Raw genomic sequence first — 12761 nt, forward strand, 5'->3', positions numbered from 1 at the left:
ACTGCCCAAAAATAGGAGAAACGAAGCGGGAACAACCTGTGGTATATAGCACAAACCGTAGAAGACTATAAGGCACCTATTATGCAGAAAACGGCACTGACAGAAATTCTGCACAAAATGACGAAATAGCCTGTGCAGTACTGCTTGTAGTGGAAACGGAGGCCGAAATGAGCCCAAATCAAAATTCTGAGCAGACCAATCTCTTCGAACTCTCCCAAAATTTTTGTCGACCTGCGAACGCTTGCCAAAGCTCACTGAAATCGGAGAAAGTGAGCAGGCGTGTGCTGAAGCAGCTGGCAACTAAGCCCGGGAGAACGTGACCTGCTCTGATACCAATTGTTGGAATTAGGGTTGCAGAGAAATGCACACAGCTTGGAGAAGACGAAGGAAGCTCAAGGCACACAATAGAGAGCGTGTTACTTAGTGTGCAATGGAAAGATAGATAGCCCTAGAGTGATGGGCGTATATACAATGCACGGGGGGAAAAACCTCCTAAAGAGGGAAAAATGCCCCGGCGGTCCTAGTGTGTTCACACACATCACTACCACATGTATATGGTAACATCAAAATCATTCTTGCACAGCATATTGTTTCTCATGCATTTTTGTGTATGCATAAATAGGGTGTCCCATCATTGGACATATGCATTAGACACTCTTTTTTGCTTCCACCTATGCACCTTGAGTGGACTACAACAGACAAAACCAATGTTTCATCATGCCACCCTTTCATATTTGCTCCCTTTTTAATTCCATATCTATCAGAAAATAATCCCTTGAGTACTTTGTTAATATTTCCAATGCTAATAAGTACCCCAATAATGCGCGTATACCAAAAGCACTTTTTTCCCACTGGGTTTTTTCCCTTTGGTCATCCAGGTATTAAACACTAATTTAGAACCTCATCATTATACTTCCCTTGTATATACTTTTCATAAATAAACATCAGCTTCATCATTATGCTATTACAACGGACAAATGCAACATCATCTGTCACATCAGACATATTTGGACCAATGAAGATGCTGCAAAAAATGCAACCTCATCAACAAATCAAACAACAAAATGAAGACGATCAACCCATCAACAACCAATCAAAACCTTCCCTGGCCCCCACGGACACTTTTCAACAGTGCCCGAGGATGGGCACTAAAATAGGAAGGGGGGAATGTTAACTGAGTCAACATCAGTTAATAGAAGGTGCTAAAGACGGAAGACGTACAAATGCACATCGAGGATGAATGCAAAGGAGGAGTAAAGATTGGAGTTACACATTTTCCACGTTTTCCCAAAATGGTCATGTATTGTAAATTCCCAAATTATTTCAAGCCATTGTAATATTTTAATGTGTTACGGGCTCAATGGGAGTTCCAAGTTGTAAAGAATAGGTCATTTACTGTGCCTAAGTTGCAGATGCAGTAAGTGGTGAGACCTAAAGGCCTTGGGCGCCCGGACATTGCTTATTTTTAACCTAGGTATATAAGGCAGTGTGTAAAAGAAATTAGGGTTCTCAAGTCATTTGTTGAGAGCACTCTTTGGTGAGAGCTCTTGAGGTGTGTGGCTATGGAGTCCTTGAGCTTCTCCTTGCTCATGAGACTTGATTAACACTAATCAATGATTCATTCTCTCTCATTATGCCTCTCTCTTACTTCTTATGATTGCCTATGATGCTCACATTAACTAGATCTTAACTAATTAGTGGTTAATCCCTCTCTAATCTTCTGTGGTTGCCCTCTTTTGCTTGTGTGTGCATGTAGGTTTGATTGGAGTGTGCTGCTCGATAAAACTATGTGTGTGTGCTTGCGATTAGTGTGTTTCATGATAGGATTAGTGTTGTGTGCGTCTTGCAATCGTAGTGTGTGTGATTGGGTTGATTAGAGGTGAAGAGAAGTGGATATGGAGATTGCCCTTCATTGCGGCTTAGCTCCTCCATAGGCCGAGAAGCTCACCTCGTAGAGTTAACCATTTGTGTTTCCATGATTAGCTCACTAACCGTTTCATGCCCTAGCTAGGTAGCTCATCCCTCCGGTTTGATAATTTTGTTGGTCATTGGAGCTATTGCAACGATGGGACCCCCAACAATTTGATGTATGACATTTGTGGTTTAACTTGCTCTAGCCTTGTAGTTTATAGATTTGTATAAGGTGGGTTTTTGGCAAGTTATGGTTTTGCAGCAGCTCATGAGTGTGGGAAGTTTATGCATATGGCACTGAGGAGTGCGGTTTGAGATTTGTTGAGAGTGTGTATTCCCATAAGTACTATTTGCATCACATGGCACCAACTTAAGCACATGTGCTACTATATTTAATAGCCATGTTTGCCACGTAGGTACCTTATATGCAATTTCTACCATTGTACACTTTTGTGGAGCCATTGTTGGCATTTTACGGCACTCTATCTATGTTGAGTAGTCGACAATTTTTTGGACAGTTTGTAGTGGTCGAAACCATCTCCCACTTTGGCATCTTGAATGTTACTTTTATGTTTGAGATTCTGCTCATTTTGCAGGGGAGACTCTGTTCAATTTTCCCTAGGTTCTTACCATATGTTTGCACATATCTGCAACCTTATTCTATCATGGTATAATGGTAGATTTACTCTCACTTTGATAGTGATCAAGTATTTACTCTGACTTTGATAGTTTTTTTGTCAGCTTGGACACAGATTTAGTGTTCTTGCATCCACTCCTGGAGGAGTGAGATTTATGGTATACTCGTAGTGGCTACAGGCAGATTTATGGTATGCACTATTTTTGATTGACGAACATTCCAATCCTGAGTCTACTGCATACAGTTTATAGGTAGTCACTGGTTTACAGGTTTCTACATGTGTACATTTATGCAATTGTCGATTTTATAGGCAGATTTGTGGGATGTGTATTGAGCATTGTACGTGCTCACTAATTGTATATATGGTTATGCACTTTATGCTTTGTTGAGAGTTATTTATCCCACATATTGAACTTACTTTACTATAGTGATACTTGGCATGCTTGCACTATCTCTTGGTGCTATTTTGTGCGCATTTATGGGTTGATTTTGTAGAGGATACTCCATCTATGTATGTTGAGTTTAGTACACTGTTTCTATACATCTTGTGGTAGAGTTTAGTCAAGCTATAGATTGTATATGTAAGCATTGGATTGATGCAATTTTATGATTGACTATGTAGTAGTCAAGTGAGGTCCCACTTTTTGCACATATACATCTTTCTTCACTGATATGGAATTCATTATGTGTGATGGATCAAAGTTGACAATGAAGATTCATGAGAGACGGAAATTTCGCTCTTGAGGACAATACGTTGTTGGCATTATGGTCAGAAAAGGGTACATTAATTGCCATTGTTGTAAATGTATGAGGTAGCAGTGGAGATGTATGCATTATGGAATGACACTTTTGACACAAACTAGAGAGGTGGCTTCGTATGCCAATGACAATGATGTCACCTTTACTTCTAGTGTTCCTCATAGTTTAATATCTAATAGAGATAAAAATTGCTCTTGACAACTGCTAGATGAGTATGCAATGTTCCACATCACATCATGTCGAGAGTGGTTCATTAATTTTGCTAGTGGGAGCCTTGGTTGTGTGCATCTAGCTGATGAATCAACATATGACATAGAGGGTGCAGGAGATGTATGCTTGCCATAACCCACTAGTGGTGCGACTTACGTGCTACAACATGTGCGTTATGTTTCTGAGATTGCATAGAGCTTGATCTCAGTGAGTTGCTTGAGAGACAGTGACAATCAGATTCTGCTCCGAGAGCAGTCTTTCCACATGCAGTTGGGTCGCTTAGTTGTTGCATGAGGAGCTAGGTCATACATCGTCTACCCATTGTAGGTTTCTCAGGTATGAGATGGCATTCGTGTGAGCAATGAGAGACAAGACGTGTCTCATTCATGGGTGCACTCCAATTTGTGCAGGAGACAGGGCATGTACATGTGTAGGACATGTCAGTGGACTTTGCAGAGGTAGAGGTGGAACGGGATTGCTCTAGTGAGACATAGCAGGTGTTCTAAGTGTTTGTGCAAATAGAGGTAGAGTAGGTCTAAAGTGAAGTTCTTTGATATGCTCATGGTAGAGGCTGATGAGTTGATGCCATGACACATAGTTGCACATATGGATAAGAGGGACATAGCCATCCAAGTGTTGGTGATGACACATCCATACATGATGAATAGCCATGATGATACAATGCATGTATATAGCACTAAGGAGACTAGCAAAGTCAGGTTTGTGCAAATTTCATCAGTGTTTGGGTGTCTCTTCTTAGACATGTTAGTGTCGATGCCTGCATTAGCAGCTACACTAGGAGCAATTGCAGCAGGGATTGTCAGATCTATGATGCTTGATGCTAGCATAATGCTTTGTGGAGCCATGTAGACCATATAGAGATGTCTGTAGGATTTGCATGTAAACTCTAGCATGGATTTACACGCTCATCTATTACTAAATCCAATATAGACTGCTCAAAATGTACTAACCCTTATTCTTTATATATTCTTTATATACATAGAAGAATAAGGAGTGAGGGCTCCTTCCTGCCACTTTGCTCCACCCACATCTTGCACCTTCTCTTCTCCTCACACTCTACACGCACCGCTTTCACACATTGCACTCTCACTCGTCGATGTTGAAGGTACCAAGAGAGATCGAAATCAAGATGTTGCCAAAAAACAAGGCTATGCTACAGGAGAGCCAAGCCACTCTCTCTTGCTCTCGCTATGTCAAAAACTCTAAAAATAAAAAAAAGGACTCGAGGTGAATGTCGCCTCCAAGGTCGAAGTAGAAATCAAAGAAGCAGATGGAGGAAAGGGTCTAATCCTCTCTCTCTCTCTCTCTCTCTCTCTCTCTCTCTCTCTCTCTCTCTCTCTCTCTCTCTCTCTCTCTCTCGATTTAGCCATGGGTGCGATTCTGCTTTTTGCCACCGCCACAAACCCGAGAGAACCTCTCTCTTGCTCTCTCTCATCGTAGGCATGTCCCTTTAGACATAATATAACTTCCCTTAGAGTTTTGTGACAATCGAAGTCCATTGTCATCGAAATGGTGTGATGACCTAAAGTGGTGAGAAAGGACATAGGTAGATTTTTCAATCTGGAGGTGGTAATTTTCTTGTTGAGTTGATGTGTTTGCCTATTAGGTTCACTTCTTGAGATTGACAACCTCAAAGAGTCTCTGTGCCTCATCCAAGTCACTTCCCCGAGTATTGATATTATTATGTTAGTGCCAAATAGCTATCCTGCAGACATCTGTCGTGGAAACCCGCTAACATTGGCACCGTTGTCGGGGAATGATGCTCAGGTGGTGAGTGACATAATGCGTATTTTGAGTTTCATTGTCTAGAGATTAATCATTTACACTAGCAGCAAAGTAGCTAAACGACGGTTTAGTACTTGACCGAGTCTAGAATTCAAGGACTTGCTAGATCTATTCTCGAGAGGTAAAGAGAGTTGTGAGTGAGATAGAAAAAGCATTTCATTCTTCGATTTTCTCATTACAGAGTGTTGTTCTGTTTTTCATTATGACTTTTGTTTGCTTTTTTTCATATTTTTTTCATGTTTCTTTCTAGCACATAGAAGTAGAGTAAGTAGAAACCACCATCAAATTGGGCTGAAAAAATCAGGGCAAAAAGGGTTGAAAATTATATTTTGGGTAAGGAAGACCATAACTCTGAAATTTAAGAATTTTGATGGTAGAGACCTAAAAGATGATTTGAAACCAAAAAGTTGGTGCTCAAGGGCCTCAGCAAATTGATCAATTTTAGCAGATTCTGTGGTCAAACGTGGAGTGCAATCCATGTACCCAGAGGTCATTTTTGCAGAGAAGTTGTTAGTGACACTCTATATCAGTAGAACATTGCTCTAAAAAATGGTTGCAAGAAATTTCAAAAATCACATCAAAATTGGTTGACAGGGCAAGAACCGCAGAAACAACGGTTTCAGACACATAATTGAGCATATCTTGAGATTTTGATATCCAAATCACAAAAGACCAAGTAAACCAGTTAGAAAAAAATTACTGGTTAGTGACTGTGAAAATTACAGATTCATCTATAGTGGAATATGGATCGTGATCTCCATGTATCCCTAAAACAAAATTGGACATAACAAAGACCAATTAACAGATATTGGCTTCAAACACCTTAAGCCAAAGTTTGGGATCAAATTGAGCTCAAAAAAACACTCAAAAGAAGAAAATTGTGGAAACACACCTAAAACTAGTTTGTCTGACCAAAATTTGGGCATTTTTCAACTTTTTGTATTCCAAATTCAAAAAGATTTTGGGAAGAGCTTTCAAATAGCAGAGACTACAAGCTGATTAAATTTCATGTCAAAAGGATATTAAACATGGATCTTGATCCATGTACCTCATCGTAGTTTATGGCTGAGATTTGAGCAGTGAGTAGCTGAGGCCTAGATAAACACTTTTCCCAAAGAGGCATTTACAAAAGAGTTGAAAAAAGTGATCAAAAGAGCCAAAATCAAAGGATAGTCAAAAATTGTCAAAATACACCCAAAATTCACTTTTGGTTGACCAAAACTGAACCAAATCCAAGAAGATTTTGGGGATAGTCTACAAACATCATAATCTATTAGCTAGCCAAATTTCAAGTTCATAAGTGATGGAACATGGATCACAATCCATGTCCCCCATCAGACAAATTTGGCATAGACTTCTCCAATCGATAGAAGAGACCATTAGAAACAATATTTTCCAAAGAAAGATTACAAAAAGAATCCAAAACAAAGACCAAAAGGGCCTAAAACAGAAGATGGCCAAAAACCGTTAAAACAGATTTGAGATTTCACTTTTGGTTAACCAAAACTTGTCCAAATCCAAAAAGATTTTGGTGACAACCTAGAAATACCTTCATCTATGAGTGGTTCAATTTTGGGATTAAAAGCTCTCTAAACATCGATCGTGATCCATGTACCTTTCTCAAGCCAGAACCTAGCCACCTTGATCTACATGCTATTTCTAGCCTAAGCCCAAAGTTTCATCTCATTCGGACATCAAAACCCAAGTCAAAATTCCAAATTGCCCAAATACTCTGAGAGAGTGCAAAAATTGACCTAATTTCCAATCCAGAGGTCCAAACCCAAAGGTTTGATACCTTAGCATCTAGTAATCATGTTGATCCTAATGGTACCAAGAAAACTCAATTTGACCTTCAAAAATGGATCGCAATCCATATCTTTGTGAAATTTTTCCATATTGTATTGCATATATAAGGAAACATATCCCCAAGTCCAATTTTGAAAAAAAAAGACCAAATTTGGGTCAAAAGGCATCAAAACAGTAGACAGACTTAAAACCACAGAATAGACCTAGGATTTGGCTTTTGATCTATCAAAACAATTCTAAATTCAAAAGAATTTGAGATATAGTTTGTAAACATAGTGTGTAACAAGCTCTCTAGATATCAAGTCCAGAAGTGGTGGAACATAGATTGCGATCCATGTCTCCCAACCTCATAAATTGGTGAAAAATAGTACAGATATTATAGATGACCCTATCTAAATACTATCAAAATTTAATGTCAAAAGTTGACAGAGGGTCATGGATTGCAATCCATGTACCTCTTCATAATGAGGGTATCTAACTTGATGAGCATGTAGATATACTTGAGTACATCTCATATCTCAAGTTTGAGCTAAAAATACCCTCTAGAGACTAAGATACAAGCAAAAGTTCATGTGTCCTAGTCTTGAGATTTTTTGAGTGTTGTTTCAAGTGCAATTCACCAAACTTGCTCTAACTTTTGATACACAACTCCAAATTGAGTCAAGTAAAGTCATGATAAAATCTTGTGAGAGGTAAGATACACTAGAAACTGATTTTAATTTTAAAGCCCAAATTTTACAAGTTTCTTAATTCCAATTTTTTAGGTTACCCAAAACCAATTTCTATAGACCAAAGGGTCACAGAGACCTGACTTTTGAGAGACCTGACCAAGAACAAAAAGCGATGAGTTGTACTAAGCTAAGGTGGGCTTATCAAAGACCTCGTGTCCCATCTGAATCACTTCCTTGAGTATTGATACTATTATGTTAGTGTCAGATAGCTATGCTACAAACGTCCGTCACGCAGTGACCCACTAACAAGAGACATGCATCATTTTGGTAGGAAAGAGGCTTAACCTCATAGATTTCATTAGTGTGCAGATTGCATCAATTTTTGCATCGACCCCTTCTTTTCAGTTTTATGACTCTGGTCTCTCTCATGGCTGCATGGTGCTGGTAGTTGGAGCATGTATCATTGTCATTTGCACCATGTTCTGGCGTGCTCTGCTGTTCAAGGGTTTGATCGTGTTTACTCCAAGCAGTCAACATTAAGGGCGCAATGGATTTTGCATTCGCCTCCTACTACGGCACCTCATCAGCATCCTTGTATTCGCTATCTTCTTTCAATTCTTTCAAAAATTTATAGAAAGGAGGCATATCAAGTGATGTGGCTAAAGTTTTCTCATACTTCTTTAATTCCTCCTTTATCTCCTCTTCATATGCATGCTACAGGTTTTGCAATTGAGTCAGATCTACCATCAAAGCTTCCTCACTATTGGTAGTAGCAACCCTTGATCTAAGTGTATGATTATCTGCTTCTAGGGTGCCGATCTTGTATGTCATATTGTGCGTAAACTCAACAAGGTGCTCAGTGGCCTGCTTTTCTTTTTTTCCTAAATTCTCAGCTAGCTTTTGAGTAGCATTGGCCTCCTTAGCTTCTTTCTTAATCTGCTCAATTATTGCTGGCAGCCTCTATCTTTCTTTGGCATGTTGAGAGCTTTCCGCTTGTTTCTCTCTTCTTATCTCAACAATGCACTCTCCAGCTTCTATTTGTTGGTCATCATATAGACTCTAACAAGTCTCCAAAGCTTGCAGATGCTTGGTCTGATCCTATATGAGCTTATGCAGATTTGAAAGATAAGTTCTAGCACATATGTTAAGAGACATATGCATCGCATGGATTCTTTGGTCACTACCGCCCACATAAATGAGTCGTTGAAGTTAAGACTCCATGCTTGGGACCACAATCATTGTTGTCAGTAGAGTTGCAGTGGCGGCACCTCTTTTAGTTTTGCAGCAACTTGCTTACTCAGGTTGTTCAAGGTAGTCTCACTAGATGAACATGTAGATTTTGCTTATCGGCTTAGCTGAATCTAACAAGCGGGTGAGGGTGCTTACCAGCACCGTTACTTTTCTCTTCTTTGGCAATGATGCACCATCTTCCACATGCACAATCTTTGCTCCTTTCATGGTCTTTTGACTAGCTTCTATCCAAACAATATCTTTGCTGGGTTTCTCGGTATCTGGCACATTCACCTTATCTTTGCCCTTGTCTTTGGGGTCGATAGGTGCCAGCTATGCCACCATATCCTTTCCTGCTTCTTTACATTTGAGCCTTTGTTATCTTTGACAGATTACCATATCTTTTAATGAACCAGTTGAGCCCATGCCACCAGTTGTCCTACTTTTGCATACATGAACAATGTTAAATACTCCTTGCTCATTATGTCGCCCTTGAGATGCATCTAAATGTGTTGCAAAATCGATTCAAACCTTAGCCTTATTTGCTCCCTCCCACTCTCCCTTGCTTCTCTTTCCCTCTTTTTGTCCCTTCTCTCCTCCCTCCCCTTCCTCCCTCCTCTTCTTTCTCTTCACCTCTCTCTTCGCCATCCCCTCCCTCTTCCCCTTCCACTCCCCTCCCTCCACTTTCTCTCCCTTCCCTCTCCCCATTCGCTCTTAACCTCTCTTCTCCCTTTTCTCTCTTTACCTCATTGTTCTCCCTGCCCTCACTCTTCCCCTCCATCCCCCTTTTATCTCCCCTCTCTCTTCTCCTTCCCCTTTCTCTTCGCCTCTCTTAAGAGTAAGCAAGGAGCAAGTAGCATTGCTCTCCCTCCATCCATGGCTCCTGCCTCCTTGGATGAGCTCATGACTGAGCTATCTGGTTATGTGGTGGATAGCCACATCTCATCGGGCTTGATGAATGTACACAATGTGCCATACAACCACCTTGTCCCACACATTCCTCTATGCCGACTTCTAGATAACCCCTCCATTTGATACAAGAATGAGTGTGTGACTGAGTTGACAAACTTTATTGCCAAAAGAGGTTACCACTCCACCATAGCCCAGGTCATCATCTAAGAAATGTTCCTTGGGCAGAAGCAATGGAGTTTGAACAATGCAGTGTGCACGAGAGGCATCTCAATATTTCTATAGCTTTTAGTGGACGAACTCCTAGCCATCCTTGAGCTTCACCATATGGGCAAAAAGATGTTTATCGTGTGGAATGGCAATCCTTCATTGCACGCGTGGAAGGAGTGGGCATACAGGGAGTCATTGGACGAGAACACAACCTTGCACGTGGAGTGCATCCTTGTGGAGTTTGAGCAGCAAGAGATGGTCTTTCAATGTGTATTTGAATAGAGTGACTTTGAGTGTACATTCCACACATTACTATCCAAATATTTTTATGTTGCAAAAGCTTGATCTTGTGGGCCCTACCTCCCTATTAGAGAAGTTCCATGGCAATGACAGGCTGCAACTTAAAGGGCTATCTAGAGCAATGTTATGAACCGATTGAGGTGGCTTAAACTACCGATATCTTTGCTGGCACGGCTACTTTGGAAGGTAAGCTTTACACCTTCTGCTTTTCTTTCATGGGGAGGATCAATGTTGTATCCATCGATACAACTCTTGCTATGGGTTTTTTGCAAGATGAGTTTAATGTAATGTATCACGCAAAGATCAAGGTCGCTTCCCCTCACCTGAGCAATGTCTGGGTGAACTGAAAGAGAGGAGATGGTGAGTCCATCGATTGCCTCCATGGTTAGGACGTGTGGGCTAAATGCCCCTAGTTCTTGGACTGCCTTGAGAAAACGTTCATGTAAAGCAGGGGGAAAATCCAAAAGGGATATGCACATAAGACACTTTTAGTGACTTTAGGCATGAAACATAGTTAAGACACTTATACTAGAGTGCTTGGAGGGGCTCTCTCCTATATGCAATTTCACAAATGTGTTGAGTCTTTGAACTTAGTTGTCCTAGACTATGTGTTGTAGGTGGTGGTCTCTCAACATGTTTTGTGGTTTCTCATGAGGTGTTAACGGTCTTAATCGTCTTGATTTTGTGAAATTTTGACAGGCCATACATAGCAAGCACACGAGCGCGGAGCCAGTGAGGTTGCTACAGATGGGGAGGGATTTGACTGCAATGACAACATTCTTCAAGAGCCACTGATGTGCAGAGGGGATCCTTGGATAGTTGACAATAGAGAAGCCCATTTTGACCTGGTATCAAGAAGAGCGAGTTCCTCTCTAGGTACAACACACTTGATGTACAACATATCAATATGTCCAGCTCTTACCGGCACCATAGACTATTTTGTTAATAGTGAAGAAGGAAAATGAGTTTGTAGCCTCCATCTCCGTCGTGTGCTCTCTTGGGTGTATACGAGTGTGCTTGCAAGAGTTCAAGCTCTCATTCTCTCTCTTTATATCTAACAGTCTGCCACCACTATGTTGATTCACTATCAGAGTGCACTAGCAATTGCAATGTTCCATGTTGGCACCAAGCACATTGAGATATATTACCGAATGTGGCAACTATTGTGCTAAAGGAAGAAACCTTATAGACAAACATCTTATTTGGTTAAGTGACTCAAAGGTGCACCAACATCACAAAGATACCTTGTGTCTGCCATGCCACTTTACTTGGCCTGTAAACGTGCTCAACTACTTTAAATTCTCTGGTGCTAGAACCTTTGGAATGGCTTCAACCTTGTTTTGATTAATGGATAGCCCATTCTCTGAAATTATAAGCCCTTAAAGAGTGTCTTCTCTACAAAAATGGCTGCTTTATAAGAATTTAAAGACATTATGAAGTTCTTGCATCTCTCCAAACATTTCTCAAGGTGCTCTTAATGCTCTGCCTTCTTTCCAATCATACCAAAATCATCAAGGAAAACTCTCATGAATGAAGTTAGAAAGGGCTCAAATACCTTTGTTGATGTTTTTGGAAAGGATAAAGGTCCATTTTTTAGGTCAAAGCTCTGTTAGAGTTATGACATCTCTCTAGATTTATCCAGATGGTCCCACTTTCTCCCAGTTTGACAAGTGTTAGGGAGTGAGGGTTGTTTTGTGGCTATGCACAAGGAGTGTAAGGCAATCTTCTCATGTCGGGATTTTCCAACCATGTTTAGCTTAGGTTTTGGCATTAGGCTCCTGTAGGCTTGGGAATCTAGGATATTTTATCCGAGCCTTATCTAATTTTTCCCCGAGCCTTGGAGGCCTCTACTACCTTGTTGTTCCCATTTCCTTGCTTTTGCCCTCTTTTATACCACTTCATGAGGGCTGGCGGGCAGATTTCTAGGGGACCTATATATGATAGGACCCGGGGGGGGGGGGGGGGGGGGGGGGGGGGTCTTTAAGCTGCATTGTGCATTGTGTTGCATATGCATGTATGCTATGTAATTAATATGCTATGACGTATGTCTGATGGTCAAAATGTTGTTCATAATTTATAATAGGCAATGAAACTAGGCTTTAAAGCATGATCCCTTTCAACAGAAGACATAGGCCAGGCTCTAAGAATTTCTATTTCCCACTGAAACAAGTAGATTATGAATTTCTTCCCACTTAACTTGCTAGATTATCCCAAACTGTAACCCAAGTTGGCGAACAAGTTGGATATAAATATCTTCAAAAAAAGGCTTTATATGTTGGTGATTTTGCAGATGAAACCTCATCTCCTCATGC

The sequence above is a fragment of the Adiantum capillus-veneris genome, chromosome 7 (genome assembly GCF_014529385.1).
Source record: "Adiantum capillus-veneris isolate H3 chromosome 7, ASM1452938v2, whole genome shotgun sequence".
Lineage (NCBI taxonomy): Eukaryota > Viridiplantae > Streptophyta > Polypodiopsida > Polypodiales > Pteridaceae > Adiantum > Adiantum capillus-veneris.